General features: G+C 38.5%; 1 protein-coding gene and 1 pseudogene across 18 annotated transcripts in view; one reads left to right on the top strand and one right to left on the bottom strand.

Moving 5' to 3' along the window:
* Positions 1-16,892, bottom strand: part of MAST4 (microtubule associated serine/threonine kinase family member 4) — a 569,187-nt gene that overhangs the window by 80,254 nt on the left and 472,041 nt on the right. The window lies entirely within an intron of this gene.
* On the top strand, positions 3,410-4,419 carry LOC309619224 (proteasome subunit beta type-5 pseudogene; annotated as a pseudogene). The gene has a single exon. The product of its transcript is annotated as a proteasome subunit beta type-5 pseudogene (transcript).

Here is a 16,892-nt window from a genome sequence, read left to right as displayed (position 1 = left end):
ATTCTGTATCATGTCACCATAGGTAAAACGGAATGAAGTGTAATGACAGGTATACTGTATTTCATTTCTCTCTTCTTCTCACTAACTTATAATTCTAAATGCTGGTGAGGGATAAATTTTGGTTATACACGTAGACACATAAAAAGCGTATTTTGAATTCTCAGTGCCTAAGCTAGTCCCTGTTACACAGTAAACTAGAAATGTATTTTTTTCTAATTCATCAATTATGTATTAAGTTCTTTTATATACAGAGCTTTGAGTTACCTGCTAGAATAGATTAAATAGGTAAACAAGACCCAAAGAGCTAAAAATCTACTGACAGAAGATCTGTACATCACCAACTCTAGACTCATCTTGTGAAACCAATTCTGGATTCTTATTCATGTGAAAAAGAAATTTTCTTAGAGCAAAGCCCTTAAATATGTCAAAATTATTCACTAAAAACAAACTCTCAATGATGATACCACACAGAATGTACTATGTCACCACAGACACTTAAAAAATGGACACGCCCTGCTTTCTAAGGAATGACTGATGAGCTTATAGGGTGGAAAACATGTAGGGAGTAAGAGAGATATCCAATAACAGGTCAATTTCTATGTCATAAGACTCTCACAGATGCCTATTGCCTCCATTTCATGAAGCCATTCCTCTGAAATTTGTGTAGTGTATTTGAAATTCTGTGTCATTGACACGAATCTCTTGGAGATGTGTTATAATGAGTTCTTGGGAATGTTTTAGCTTTTCATTGACCCCTCCTTATTACTCTGAATTGATGTCATATCTCAAGGTGATCCCAAGTAAAGACTGGTGAATGTCAAGAGTGATGAAGAAAGTTGATTTTTAGTTGTATGTTTTCCTCCCATCTACAGTAACTCATCTTCCCAGCAATAGAGAAGAGATTACTTGTAGCCTTTGTTTAAATTTACTGAGAAGCGTCTGTAAGGTCAAGGTAGGGGAGGTAAGAACATAGCTACTGTAACAGATATTCCTAAGTTTCATGCAGTTTTATGAAATGTGATGCATTCTATTAATCTTAGATAATTAATTAGTCTCTGAATGTGGATAAAAGACTGAGTTAAAGAATGTAATCTAAGGTGTGCATATTTTTTTTTCTATCTTACATGAAGGGATTTCAATTCTTTAACATAATTAGATACAAAGAATTTCCATTTTTACCTAGAAGAGGGATGGACAATATCAGGAAATTGGTTCCTCTCGGACTGTTTGCTTCAGTTGCTGAGTAATTTCTAGTCAAAGAGGCAGTATTTAAATGAAATGCTGCACAGCCATATAACTTGCTAAAAGTAATCTGAATGTATTCTCTATTATAAATCTCCTCCTTTCAGCTCCCCTTAAAAATATAAATACTAAATTTAAGGTGGTCCTACTTAACAAAATGGTAAATGTTCCTTTGGCTTTTGATACAAAGGCATTCATTCCATCTGAAAGAAGCAAAATAAGTGTTACGTATTTTTTTAACAGTTAATTATGTTCGGTTTCTAACTCCAGAAATATCTTGAGAGTTAAAAGAATTGAAGACATTCAGTTCTATTGTTTCATAATAAAATAATATGTAATGTGCCAAGTATCTAATAAATCTGAATGCTGACTTTCAGTTCCCATAAACCATTCTATACAAGATCTTAGAAATTCCCTGGCCCCAAGACTCTCCTCCAATATTTTTCTCCCACTCTCCTCTTCCATACCTTTAGATAAATAAACAGTTCTCAATATGAGGTGCACAGGTGGATTACTTGGAAAGCTTTAAAAATGCTGATGCCCAGGCCCTAGTCTACCCCTTTTAAATGAAGTGACTCTAGTCAGCTGCCAGGGCTGAGAACTACGGCCTTAGAATTTCCTTGTACTCCGTAAATCATACCCAAGACTTCATTAGCCATTTAGAGTTCTCAACCAGGAAGTCTTGGATTTTTTTACACTCCCCCCCCTTTCCTTCTATAACTCAACTTTCCCCGCCTTCTTGTCTCAGCTATACTAATTTAATGTCCCTATTATACATTTACCTCACTCTGACCTCCAAGTAGTCTCAAAACAGGACTCAGACTGGAAATTCCTTCTCTATCAGCCCAAACAAAGAGTATCCCACCATGTCAACACTCCAGAAATCCCACCTGCCTGCAGGTGTCCTCTCAGGTTAATCAAGTAAGTTATTACACTTCTTCTACCCGAGTTCTATTGCTATTCTCCTCTAAACTCAATTATTTCCACAATTTCTCCTTTCCTCTAAAACAGGAACATCCCCCAAGCTAAGCTGTGTATCATTCCTATGTTCCTGGGTTAAGATTAAAAGTCTCTGTATAAGGAAATCATAGGGAAGAAAACACTCATAAACCATAACCCTGTTTATACTTTTATTATCAACTTTAATCATTTGATTGCTCAAAGCTGAAACACCAGCTATCGTTATAATCAGTATCTAACAGTATACGAACGAGATATTTGCCTTAAAACTGTACATCTCATTCTTTCATCTTTTTAATAAGCAGAATGCCTAATATTTGGCCCAGGTAATATCAGAACATGTAAAATTATTAGAAACGTTAAAATCAAGACATGGGGGGCTCAATTCAACCAGTGACTATCAGAAGCAAAACTAAAATCATTCTAATTATCCTAATCATTCCTCCTTGCAGAAAGCATGATTTGCCCTTATCCATGATAGGGATGTGTCCATTCAGGGCCTTATTCTATTTATGGTCTATACAGGTATCCATATTTTTAGCATACAATCCTAAGTAACTGATGGGTGGGGTGAGGGGAGCTTGTTTCAAACCACATGCAACCCTGAGATTCTGTATACACAAATATCAACCTTCAGGGAATCACTACCCTAAGGAGCCACAGATATTAATTATAACGTGTTGAACCCTTCAGGTATGTTGGGGTGTATTGAGGCAGGGAAACAAGTTGTAATTACTCTCTTAAAAAGCACAACAGGGCCCTCAAGGTCCTCTGAATGAAAAATTAGGTACATAGCAGGTACATAATTTGGCATATTAAATCATTTAATAAATACTTATTTATCTTACTAAATATAAGACCTGATACTATAAAACTACTAGAAGGAAACGGAAAAAAAACTTCCCTGGTGGTGCAGTGGTTAAGAATCCACCTGCCAATGCAGGGGACATGCGTTCAAGCCCTGGTTGGGGAATTTCCCACATGCCACGGAGCAACTAAGCTCATGCGTCACAACTACTGTAGCCTGCGTGCCTAGAGCCCGTGCTCTGTAACAAGAGAAGCTACTGCAATGAGAAGCCCAGGCACCGCAACGAAGAGAAGCTCACACACCCCAACGAAGAGTAGCCTCCGCTTGCTGCAACTAGAGAAAGTCCGCGCTCAGCAATGAAGACCCAATGCAGCCAAAAATAAATAAATAGACTACTAGACATGGCGCTGGCTAGCGTGTTGGAGAGGCCGTTACCCGTGAACCAGCGCGGGTTTTTCGGGCTCGGGGGTCGTGCGGATCTGCTGGACCTGGGTCCAGGGAGTCCCAGCGATGGGCTGAGCCTGGTCGCGCCCAGCTGGGGTGTCCCAGAGGAGCCGAGAATCGAAATACTTCATGGAACCACCACCCTGGCCTTCAAGTTTCGCCATGGAGTCATTGTTGCAGCAGACTCCCGGGCCACAGCAGGTGCCTACATTGCCTCCCGGACAGTAAAGAAGGTGATAGAGATCAACCCCTACCTGCTGGGTACTATGGCTGGGGGTGCAGCGGATTGCAGCTTTTGGGAGCGGCTGTTGGCTCGGCAGCGTCGAATCTATGAGCTTCGAAACAAGGAACGCATCTCGGTAGCAGCTGCCTCCAAGCTGCTTGCCAACATGGTGTATCAGTATAAAGGCATGGGGCTGTCCATGGGCACCATGATCTGTGGCTGGGATAAGAGAGGCCCTGGCCTGTACTACGTGGACAGTGAAGGAAACCGGATCTCGGGGGCCACCTTCTCTGTAGGTTCTGGCTCTGTGTATGCTTATGGGGTCATGGATAGGGGTTACTCCTATGACCTGGAGGTGGAAGAGGCCTATGATCTGGCCCGTCGAGCCATCTACCAAGCCACCTACAGAGATGCCTACTCAGGAGGTTCCGTCAACCTCTACCATGTCCGGGAGGATGGCTGGATCCGAGTCTCCAGTGACAATGTAGCTGATCTACATGACAAGTATAGTGGATCTGCCCCCTGAAGGAGGGCAGATGTGGCTGCTTGCCTTGCTTGGGGTGACTGTTGTTGGTAATATGGGTACAGCTCCCCATCCTGTAGTGGAGGGGTCCCTGATTGTATCGATTATTTTTTTTTAATCTCTGGTGCATTGACCTCCATGTGTTACCCGTTGTTAATGAGTTACTGCAGAGGTAATTCTTTGTTTTACTTTCTTGGATGTTAACATTACACTACTCGATCTCAAAATAAATAAATAAATAAATAAATAAATAAAATAAATTTATATATAAAAAAAACTTAAAAAAAAATTCCTTGACATTGGTTTTGGAAACAATTTTTTGGATATGACAGCAAAAGGGCAAACAACAAAAGCAAAAATAGACAAATGGGACTACATCAAACTAAAAAGCTTCTATGCAGCAAAAGAAACAATCAGGGTTTCCCTGGTGGTGCAGTGGTTAAGAATCAGCCTGCCAATGCAGGGGACATGGGTTCGATCCCTGGTCCGGGAAGATCCCACATGTCGTGGAGCAACTAAGCCCGTGCGCCACAACTACTCGCCTGCGCTCTAGAGCCTGTGAGCCACAACTACTGAGCGCATGTGCCGCAACTACTGAAGCCTGTGCCCCTAGAGCCTGTGTTCTGCAACAAGAGAAGTCACTGCAATGAGAAGCCCACACACCGCAAAGAAGAGTAGCCCCCGCTCGCCACAACTAGAGAAAGTCCCCACACAGCAACGAAGACCCAACGCAGCCAAAAATAAATAAAACAAACAAATTAAAAAAAAAAAAAAGAAACAATCAGTGAAATGAAAATGCAACCTACTGAACGAGAGAAAATATATGCAAACCATGTCTCTGACAAGGGACTGATATCCAAAAAAATAATACAATTCAATAGCAAAAAACCAAACAATCTGATTAAAAATGGGCAAATAACTTGAATAGACATTTTCTCAAAGAAGATATACAAATGGCCAACGGGTACATTAAAAGGTGCTCACCATGACTAGGCATCAGGGAAATGCAAATCAAAACCACAATGAGATTTCACGTCACAACTGTCAGAATGGCTATTATCAAAAAAACAAGAGATAACAAACAGTGAAGATATGGAGAAAAGAGAAAACCCTGGTTCACTGTTGTTGGGAATGTAAACTGGTGCAGACACTATAGAGTCTCCTCAAAAAATTAACAATGGAACTACCATATGGTCCAGCAATTCCACTTCTGCGCGTTTATCTGAAGAAAATGGCATCACTATCTCAAAAAGACATCTGTACTCCCACGTTCACTGCAGCATTATTTACAACAGCCAAGACGTGGTAATCACCTAAATGTCCCTTGACGGATGAAAGGATACACACACACACACACACACACACACACACAGTGGAATGTTATTTGTTCATTAAAAAAAGGAGATCTTGCCTATTGTGACAACATGGATGGACCTTAATGGCATTATGCTAAGTGAAATAAGACAGAGAAAGACAAATATTGTATGTTCTCACTTATATGTGGAGTCTAAAAAACTCAAACTCAGAAATAGACAGTAGAAATCTGGTTGCCAGTTACTTGGGGTGGGAGAAATGGGGAGATTGTTAAAGGGTACAAATTTCTAGTTATAAGATGAATAAGTTCTGAGGATTTAACGTATAGCATGGGGACTATAATTAACAGTATTGTATTATATATTAAAAGTTGTTAAGAGAGTCAATGTTTAACGTTAACACCATACACACAAAAATCGTAATTATGTGAGGGGATGTAGAAGTTAACTAACCTTATTGTGGTAATGATTTCATAACACATACATGTATCAAATCAACACGTCATATGCCTTAAACTTGCATATGTTATATGTCATCAATATCTCAGTAAAGCTTGGGGGAGAGTCGATATATGCTGGGTACCTTGTTAGACCTATTAAGTCAAAGGTAATTGATATGGGGGGGCTTTCTTCAAGTGATGTTGGCAGTGATGCTGGATGAAATGGAATACTGTCATTCTGGAGACTGTTTAAGCTAGAGCTCTGTATCCTGAGAACACTCAAAGGGTCAAAAATAAACAATCACTTTGGGTGTCAGGTCAGTGTGAATGTAACGCAGACCACTGCTTAGCAGTTGGACAGGAAAGCCCTGCCATATTTCCCTCCTTTTTGGCTACCATGTGGTAGACCCTTGGTAGCCTTTGGAGGAAGTTAGACGAATCACACCATCTCTGACAATGCTCTCACCCACCAGGCAGGAAAGAAAGACCCAACAGAACATAATGGGATACTGCACTCAAGGTGATATGTATACATAAAGTGAGGAAGCCACAAATTCAGAAGACAGAAGAATGGATGGCTGCAGAGAGGCAACCTTTCATCTGAACCCGGAAGGAAAGTGGTAACTGAAAGGAAAGGAGCCTTTTGAAGCAGAGGAAACTGAACAAACAAAGGGACAGAGTCTCAAAAGTGAACAGCACATTTTTACATGTCTTAATTTTATTACAAAAGCAATTATATACATTGTAAAAAAAAATTCAAATACTTCAAGGAGGTATAAAATAAAGACTGAAAATCTCGCCTAGCCTCTGACTCTCATTCACTGATTCTTTCAAACACTTAATATGAACTCATTATGGGCCAGGCACCGCAACAAGCTATGGGCCACATGCTGCCTCCTCACCCCCAGTTCTACTCTTCAGATGTATGGATTTATCTAGAAATACATGTAGATATATAAGTATATATTAGGTATATTTAAAAATTCCCCAAATAATACCATGCCATATATATATATATTTATACATATACACACACTTATATATACAGTTGAGCCTTGAACAACACAGATTTGAAGTGTGCGGGTCCACATATATGCAGATTTTTTCAATAGTAAATCCTACAGTACCACATGTGTTCAGCAGGTGACTGAATGTGCGGATATGGACTGCAAATGCAGAGGAATTGTGAATCAGAGGAACCTCAGGTACAGAGGGACGACTCTAAGTTATACTGAGATTTTCAACTGCGCAGAGGGCGGGTACCTGTAACCCCTGTCAACTATTTATATCCTGTCAACTATATATATATTCTATAATTGCTGTTTTTTGTTAATAATCTAGCTACAACTTTCTATATCAGTTCATCTAAATAAATCTCTGTCATCTTTAGAATCAAATAAAATTCCAATATATCTTGTACCATAATTTACTCAGTCTTCTATTAATGGATATTTAGACTGATTTCAGTGCTTTGATTATCCAGTGAATATCTTCTGAATATTTAAGTGATTATATCCAAGAGCTAAATTCCTGGAAGCAGAACTACTGGCCCCAAAAGTGATTTCAGAAATCTTTTGCATTCCTATACACTAATGATGAAAAATCTGAAAGAGAAATTAAGGAAACACTCCTATTTACCACTGCCACAAAAAGAATAAAATACCTAGGAATAAACCTACCTAAGGAGACAAAAGACCTGTATGCAGAAAACTATAAGACACTGATGAAGGAAGGAAATTGAAGATGATACAAACAGATGGAGAGATATACCAAGTTCTTGGATTGGAAGAATCAACACTGTGAAAATGACTATACTACCCAAAGCAGTCTACAGATTCAATGCAATCCCTATCAAACTACCAACAGCATTTTCACAGAACTAGAACAAAAAATTTCACAATTTGTATGGAAACACAAAAGACCCCGAATAGCCAAAGCAATCTTGAGAAAGAAAAACGGAGCTGGAGGAATCAGGCTCCCAGACTTCAGACTATACTACAAAGCTACAGTAATCAAGGCAGTACGGTACTGGCACAAAAACAGAAATATAGATCAATGGAACAGGAGAGAAAGCCCAGAGATAAGCCCACGCAAATATGGTTACCTTATTTTTGATAAAGGAGGCAAGAATATACAATGGAGAAAAAACAGCCTCTTCAATAAGTGGTGCTGGGAAAACTGGACAGCTACATGTAAAAGAATGAAATTAGAACACTCCCTAACACCATACACAAAAATAAACTCAAAATGGATTAAAGATCTAAATGTAAGGCCAGACACTATAAAACTCTTAGAGGAAAATATAGGCAGAACACTCTATGACATACATCACAGCAAGATCCTTTTTGACCCACCTCCTACAGAAATGAAAATAAAAACAAAAATAAACAAATGGGACCTAATGAAACTTAAAAGCTTTTGCACAGCAAAGGAAACCATAAACAAGACGAAAAGACAACCCTCAGAATGGGAGAAAATATTTGCAAATGAAGCAACTGACAAAGGATTAATCTCCAAAATTTACAAGCAGCTCATGCAGCTCAATATCAAAAAAACAAACAACCCAATCCAAAATGGGCAGAAGAACTAAATAGACATTTCTCCAAAGAAGATAGACAGATAGCCAACAAACACATGAAAGAATGCTCAACATCACTAATCATTAGAGAAATACAAATCAAAACTACAATGAGGTATCACCTCACACCAGTCAGAATGGCCATCATCAAAAAATCTACAAACAATAAATGCTGGAGAGGGTGTGGAGAAAAGGGAATCCTCTTGCACTGTTGGTGGGAATGTAAACTGATACAGCCACTATGGAGAACAGTATGGAGGTTCCTTACAAAACTAAAAATAGAACTACCATATGACCCAGCAATCCCACTACTGGGCATATACCCTGAGAAAACCATAATTCAAAAAGGGTCATGTACCACAATGTTCATTGCAGCTCTATTTACAATAGCCAGGACATGGAAGCAACCTAAGTGTCCATCGACAGATGAATGGATAAAGAAGATGTGGCACATACACACAATGGAATATTACTCAGCCATAAACAGAAACGAAATTGAGTTATTTGTAGTGAGGTGGATGGACCTAGAGTCTGTCATACAGAGTGAAGTTAAGTCAGAAAGAGAAAAACAAATACCATATGCTAACACATATATATGGAATCTAAAAATAAATAAATAAATAAAAATAAATAAAAATGGTTATGAAGAACCTAGGGGCAGGACAGGAATAAAGATGCAGATGTAGAGAATGGACTTGAGGACATGGGGAGAGGGAAGGGTAAGCTGGGACGAAGGGAGAGAGTGGCATGGACTAATATACACTACCAAATGTAAAATAGATAGCTAGTAGGAAGCAGCCGCATAGCACAGGGAGATCAGCTTGGTGCTTTGTGACCACCTAGAGGGGTGGGATAGGGAGGGTGGAAGGGAGACGCAAGAGGGAGGACATATGGGGATATATGTATATGTATAGCTGATTCACTTTGTTATAAAGCAGAAACTAACATACCATTGTAAAGCAATTAGACTCCAATAAAGATGTTTAAAAAAAAAAAAGGGCGTTCACTTTTCACTTTGGTGCGTATACTAAATTGCTCTCCAAAGACACTGCCCTAATTTACACTGTCACTAGTGGCATCTGGAACACCATCTCCCCTCAGTCTTGCCAACACAGAATTTTTTCATATTTTGGTGGTATCGTTTTGATATGCGTTTCTTTAGGATGAGTGAAACTGAGCCTCTTTTAAAATGTTAACTAACCATTTGTTCTTTTTTGTACTAACCACCTGCTTTATACTTTACTCCTCTGAGTTATGTTAGTCTTTCTTTGAAATTAATTTGTTTTTTGTTTTTTTGTACAATGAGGCAATTCTGTCAATACACTGAAGATGTTTCTCCCATTTGTGCTTATCTTTTAATGTTGCTTATGGTAACTCATCTGCAGAGAAAATTTTATGTAATCAAATTTATCAACCATTTTCCTTTATGGCTTACAAGGTTTTGTACCTTGTTTGGAAAGACCTTCCCTACTCCCAAATTATTTTCTAAATGCAACCATATTTTCTTCTAGTAGTTTTATGGGGTTTTTTTTTAATTAAAATTTTTTTCTGTATCTACATGGGATTTATATGATTTAAGGAGTAAGATATAGCAGTCCAGTTTACTTCTTTTCCAAATGGCTAATCAACTGATTCAAGACCATTTATTGGCTTTAATAATCTACATTTTCCCCAATGATTTAAGTAAGGCATATTTAAGGAATGCCAAGTAACATGATGCCATAGAGGGGGAGCTGTAGGAAGTTAGGACAGAGCAGTAAATGATGGGGAGCATAGAGAATGGATGAGAATCAAACTAGAGAAATCTGAAGACCAGTTGGAAATATCCTTTAGGGCAGTATTCCAGGTGATTTTTGACCTGGATGGGACCGTGGAATCCCTATTTGTATCAAGTATTCCAGGTGATTCTTAGGCACACTAGAGTTTCAGGATGGCTTTAGAACAGTCATTCTTAACGTTGGTTTCAGATACAAACAGCCTAGGGAACTTTAAAAAATCCAATGACCAAGTCACACTTCAGTCCAATTAAATCAGAATGGGGATTGGGGTGAGGGAAGTATCAGTCATTTTTAAAGCTTCCCAGGTGATTCCAATGTGCACTCAAGTTGGAGAAACACCGCTTTAGATTCTGCTAAAGAAAGTGAATTTTATAGATTAAGTTGTTCTCTAACCTAACTATGTATCAAAATCCCCTGGGGAGCTTTTAAAAAGATATACACTGATGCCAGGCCAGACAGATGAAGTTTCTGATTTAATTGGTCTGGGACCTGGGTATTTTTTTAAGCTCCACAGGTGATTGTAATGCGCAGCAAGGCTTTAGGACCTATAGTACAATCATTCTCAAACTGCAGAGTGCATCAGAAAGAATCACCTTGCGGATTTACTGGGCACCACCCCCATAGTTACTTAATTAGTGAGTATGGGTTGGAGCCTGATAGTTTGTATTTTTTTTTTTTTTTTTTAGCCACAACGCTACTTTTTTTTTTTTTTTTGGCTGTGTTGGGTCTTCGTTTCTGTGCGAGGGCTTCCTCTAGTTGCGGCAAGCGGGGGCCACTCTTCATCGCGGTGCGCGGGCCTCTCACTATCGCGGCCTCTCCCGTTGCGGAGCACAGGCTCCAGACGCGCAGGCTCAGTAGTTGTGGCTCACGGGCCTAGTTGCTCCGCGGCACGTGGGATCCTCCCAGACCAGGGCTCGAACCCGTGTCCCCTGCATCGGCAGGCAGATTCTCAACCACTGCGCCACCAGGGAAGCCCCGATAGTTTGTATTTTTAACTAGTCTCCTGGTGCTGCTCGTCAATGGATCACACTTTGGGAACCACTACACTCATGCATGTCATGACAAACCATGGGATGTTTTTCTTTAGTTAAAAGACATAATTAAGTTCCTGTCTTAAAAAATAATAGCTTCAATGTTGAAGAAAGATTTGAGAGGCAGTGAGAGTATGCAGGAAGATGGAACCCGGTTCTCATTCCACTGCAAAAGCCCTGAGCAACTGGCTGGGGAAAGGAGCCAGGTGTAAAGCACATTTCAGGGGAGACTTAGCAGGGAGGGTTTAACGAAAGATGATGCTGAAGTTGCTAGCTTGGGTGACCATGTGGATGATGTTGCCAGTAGCTGAGAATAAACAGCATTGGTGACAAGATACTTGGTATTGTATAACAGTTGGATTTAAGGTGCTGGTGGGACACATTCAGATGGAGAAAGTGCCAGTAAGTACAAACAGGCATCTGCGTTCAGGAGAAAGGCCCAAGATAAAACTGCAGGAAAAATCAGCACATGCATGAATCAGAGGACCTTGGGCAAGAAGTGACTGTCACAAGTAAAAGGGTGACAAAGGATTTAACCCAAGGGATCCCAAGAGTTAAAATGGATGAGAAAACAAAAAGGAATCATAGGAAGCAAGGGAAGAGATAGTCAAGACGTAGAAAACTGTTCCTGACGTCAAATCCTGCAAGGGTACTCACACTGAGTAATATTATTTTACAAAGAAGTCATTGCATTCGACCACTGGAAGACCATGGTTTTCGTAGAGCAGTAGGACAGGAGTGGTGTTGTGCCTGGGTCCATCATCGGTGAATCCTGGCCAATGTTGGACCTGAACGAGTTTCCCAAGGGAACTAGAGTAGGAATATTTGGCTTTGTTTAACTGAGACATTAAATGAAGATAACAACATCTACACTTGGTTATTAATTTAATCAAGTTATAATTTTTAAAAGACATTTCAAATGTTATAATAGCTCATAATTTCATAGAATGATTTAAAACCTAACATTAAAAATGTGCTATCAGGTGGAAAATCAAGGAGGTAATACCTAAGTGAGGGGTTGGCTTTCACATTTTCTGACAGGAAGCTACAGCAAACCAAAATGTTTCCTCTATAGTCTAGAATATCTAATTGTCGAACCTTAGTACAGAACAATTTTACTCAGGATATTTTTAATTAACAACATCTCTTTTACTAGAAAATATAGGAAAAAGTTCTGCTAAATAGCTTTGTAATGTTTTCCAACAGCAATTAACTCAGATAAAAAAAGAAAGAAAGAAAGAAAAAAGACATTTTTATTCAGCAATGTATGTCATAAAAAAACAATCTTCACCCAGATCCTACACTACCCTTCAGCAGACGTATGCTTTTCTAAGTGATGTTAGGGTAGAATATAGTAGCATATGCCCATCACCCCCATGGGGATGACTAAGGATAAATTAGACTGAGGGGATAACTTTAGTAGTACTACTAATATTGGAAAACGCTAAACATAAAACTGTTTAACTGCTTTAAACTGGAGGCAGATGGTGAGGGTGGAAGCAATATGCACATAGGATCTTGCTGGTGAAACGTTTAAAATCCGTAGAAAAGGAACTGCTCACTTTTAAAATAACCTTAAAAAGCCTGAGTCTAAAGCTAACACACACTCATGGTTGAGGACTTGAAAATACCTAAAATTATAGAAATGAAATTGGTAATTCTACAAATGTAATGTGGGGTTTTTCTTTGGTCTGTTTTTTATAGTGTGTACTCGTATACACAAACATACTTTTAAATAGGATCATGCACCATATTGTTTTTGTATCCTGCTCTTTATAATTAGATTATAATTATAATAATATTAATATTAATATATTATATTATATTAATAATATAATTATTAATTGTGATTATAATTTCCCTATCCATTAAATATTTTTAAAAATGTGATGATTTTTTAATGGCTACACATTATTTATTATACAGGTGGCCTATCATTTAAAGCATCACTCTTCTTACTATTCAATGTTTAGGCTGTTGCTATTTTTGTGCTATACAATGCTGCAATTAACATCCTGAAATATGTATTTCTGAATACTTTTCTGATTTTTTCCTTAACTTATATTTCATGAAGAGCAAATAATAGTTCAAGGGATATGAACTATTTTTAGGGTTCTTGACATAAAATATCACTCTGCTTTCTAAAAAGACTGTAAATTTACATCAATGTACTGAGAATACCCATCTCACTGTACCATTACCAGAAAATGATTATTACCATGTATGCTTTTAATATTTGCAAATCAGGTGAAACCTGGTATTTCATTATTTTGATTTGCATTTATTTGATTAGTGAGAGACTGAACTTTTCATTTGTTTACTTGTCATTTCCATTTCTTCCTTTGTGAGCTGTCTGTTCATGTACTTTGCCTATTTATTTAGTGGGATATTAGAATTTTTTCTTACATTATTTAAAAGAGCTCTTTATGACTTAATAATACTAAACTTCTGCCCATTATATTTGTTGCAGATATTTTCGGTTATTTGTTAGTGTTTTCATTTTGTTTATGATATTTAACTTACAGAATTTTAAACTCTTAATATACTCATATTATCAATCTTTTCCTTAGCAATTTCTTCCACTTTTTTATGCTCAGAAATTATTTCCCCATCCTAAACATACAAATATTCAACTGCATATTAATTTTACTTTTTAGGGCTTACTTTTTTGCAGGTAAGTTAAAATACATACAGAAACCATTTTAGTATATAGTATGAAGAAAGCTCACCTCACATATTTTCATACAGAGAGCCAATTTTTTCAATATCATTTGCTGATTAAACTTTTTCTTTCTCAGTGGTGTGTGATGTTTCCCTCATCATATCGTCTTCAAACTCTGTCAACTTTTATTTCATGTGTAAATGGCTGCTTGCATTTGTATCATTTTATGATATGTGTTAATCTCAGGTAGTCAGGTCTGACTCACTGAATTCACTTGGCCAACTCTATCGACCCAGTCTTCCAAATGTGCTCTAGAGTCATCATGCCATGTTACCACAGTGAGCACTTGTCATCTTTATGGTCACCCAGTATCTTCTGAACAGCCTCTCTACAGGAGAGAAATTTCCCATATCATGAGACCTGCCTCCCCAAGCTTGGTACTCCCACCCACTTTTCCAGCTTTCCTTGTATCTAGAGCAGGGGTCCCCAGCCCCCGGTCTGCGGCCTGTTAGGAATCAGGTCGCACAGCAGGAGGTGAGCTTCATCTGCCGCTCTCCGCTCATCACTCGTATTACTGCCTGAACCACACACGCCCCCGCCCCCGCCCCCGCCCTGGGTCTGTGGAAGAACTGTCTTCCACAAAACCGGTCCCTGGTGCCACAAAGGTTGGGGACCGCTAATCTAGAGCACAGGTGAAGCTTTGCCAATTAAGTCTAACTCAACTTTAGCTTGAAAGAAGGCAGTATGAGGAAGGAGGTGCCAGAGGAATCAATTTTGGTGGCAAAGGTGGTGGTGGAGGCATCCCTCTTGGGTGGCAACAGTGTCAGAGTTTCTGGAATCCAGATATCAGGGGGAGCAGTAGCCATGACTTGCACTGGCACAATGCCAAACTGTGGTTGGGCACCGTGGCCTGCAGGCTATGTGGCCTTCAGTGCTCACTCTCTGGCCCTTCTGACAGTTCTGTGAGCTACGTAATACACCTTAATAAATTCCTCTGCTTAAACTAGATAGAGTGAGTGTGGTGTTTGTAATGAAGGAAACGGAGTTACACACCACACACACACACACACACACACACACACACACACACACACACACGCAAGGATTCTGATGGGAACTACCTAAGTACTGTAATATAATTTGGGGAAATGATAATATTTAGGCTTTTTTAACCTTTTCTCCAACGAATATGGCGTGTCTTTTCATTATGCAAAAACATTTTAGATTTCAAATAAAGTTTTGTTGTTTCTTTATAGCAATCTCTTTCAAGTCTCTTTCTAATTACTTCAGAGGCATGATATTTTATGACTTTTTTTGCAGGGGAAAGGGAGGGTGGGAAAAGAAAGTAGAATGCTATCATGAATTGATGCCTTTCTTTCAGTATCGTTTATAACTGGTTAAAATTGATAATATACAGTAAGATTAATTTCTATATATTCATCTTATATACAACCTACTTGATGAATGCTTTTGTTAATTTTAATGCACACCTTATTCTGTTGGATATTCTAGGTTATTTATATCATCTAAATTAAAAAAATTTTTACCACCTTTGAGTTACAGATTTTGTTTCAGTTTTAAGTGTTGCTTGACTGCAAAGAACCTCTAGAATAAAGTTAAATATTAATGGGGAGAGATTTTCATAGAATTCCTCTAGTATTTTACTTTAGTAAAGTAAGATATTGACCATTAGTCTAAACTAGATATGTCTCTTACTACATTATGGAATTCTTTGTTCATTCTCAGTCTCTAAAGAGTTTTTAGCAGAAATGGATGTTTAATTTTATAGTGTTTTTTCAACATCTGTTCCGATGAACATTTGACCCATTGCTATGATGTATTAGTAGTGTTCATACTATTAAACCAATCAGCATTCTTGGGATAAACCTCAGGAGTTTATTGTAAATAATTCTTACAGTATTCTATTAAATTTTAACATTTATATTTCAAAAGCGAAGTTGGGGGGCTTCCCTGGTGGCGCAGTGGTTGAGAATCTGCCTGCCAATGCAGGGGACACGGGTTCGAGCCCTGGTCTGGGAAGATCCCACATGCCGTGGAGCAACTAGGCCCGTGAGCCACAATTACTGAGCCTGTGTGTCTGGAGCCTGTGCTCCGCAACAAGAGAGGCCGCGATAATGAGAGGCCCGCGCACCGCGATGAAGAGTGGCCCCCACTTGCCACAACTAGAGAAAGCCCTGGCACAGAAACGAAGACCCAACACAGCCATAATTAATTAATTAATTAATTAATTAATTTAAAAAAGGTGAAGTGGGTTGGTGGTTTTCTTATTTTGTGCTTTATGAGCATTTTCTTTTTATTTTCTTCTGTGAGGTACAAGCAAATCACTGTTTTTCATGCTAGTATGTTATTACCTTTAAGTCTTTAAAACACACACCTGAATGCATATTTTACTAATTAATAAATTCAAAAGGAATGCAGTATAACTCTTGTTTCCTGCCCCACTCCCCAAAATCAGTCAAGGAACTTAGTGTATGTGTACTTCTGCCACATCTCCATCTCTCATCTTAGTTGATATGAGTTCCAGATCTACATTGCTAATGGTGAGTCATTATTTATACTACTACATTTTTAAAAAACCTTTTCAAGCTTTCATTTTTCTATTAATGCTCACCACTGTACTTTTATACTTCATTTTTCCAATTCTTTAATTCTTCATTTTAATTTAACTCTCAGTCATCTTCTATTTATCTTTAAGTGAGTTTCTCAGGAAAGATATGGAAAGTACATTTTACGTGACCTCGAACATATGAACATACACATATATATGTATAATATCTTAGCAAATAGAGCTCTTTGACTACAACATCATTATACAGCACTTTGTGGAAGGAAAGTCTGAGGCCAGTATGAATTTTATACCTTTGTAAGC

The sequence above is a fragment of the Balaenoptera borealis genome (assembly GCF_965194805.1).
Source record: "Balaenoptera borealis genome assembly, chromosome: 2".
In the NCBI taxonomy this organism is placed as follows: domain Eukaryota; kingdom Metazoa; phylum Chordata; class Mammalia; order Artiodactyla; family Balaenopteridae; genus Balaenoptera; species Balaenoptera borealis.
This window is presented reverse-complemented; position numbering and strand designations above follow the sequence as displayed.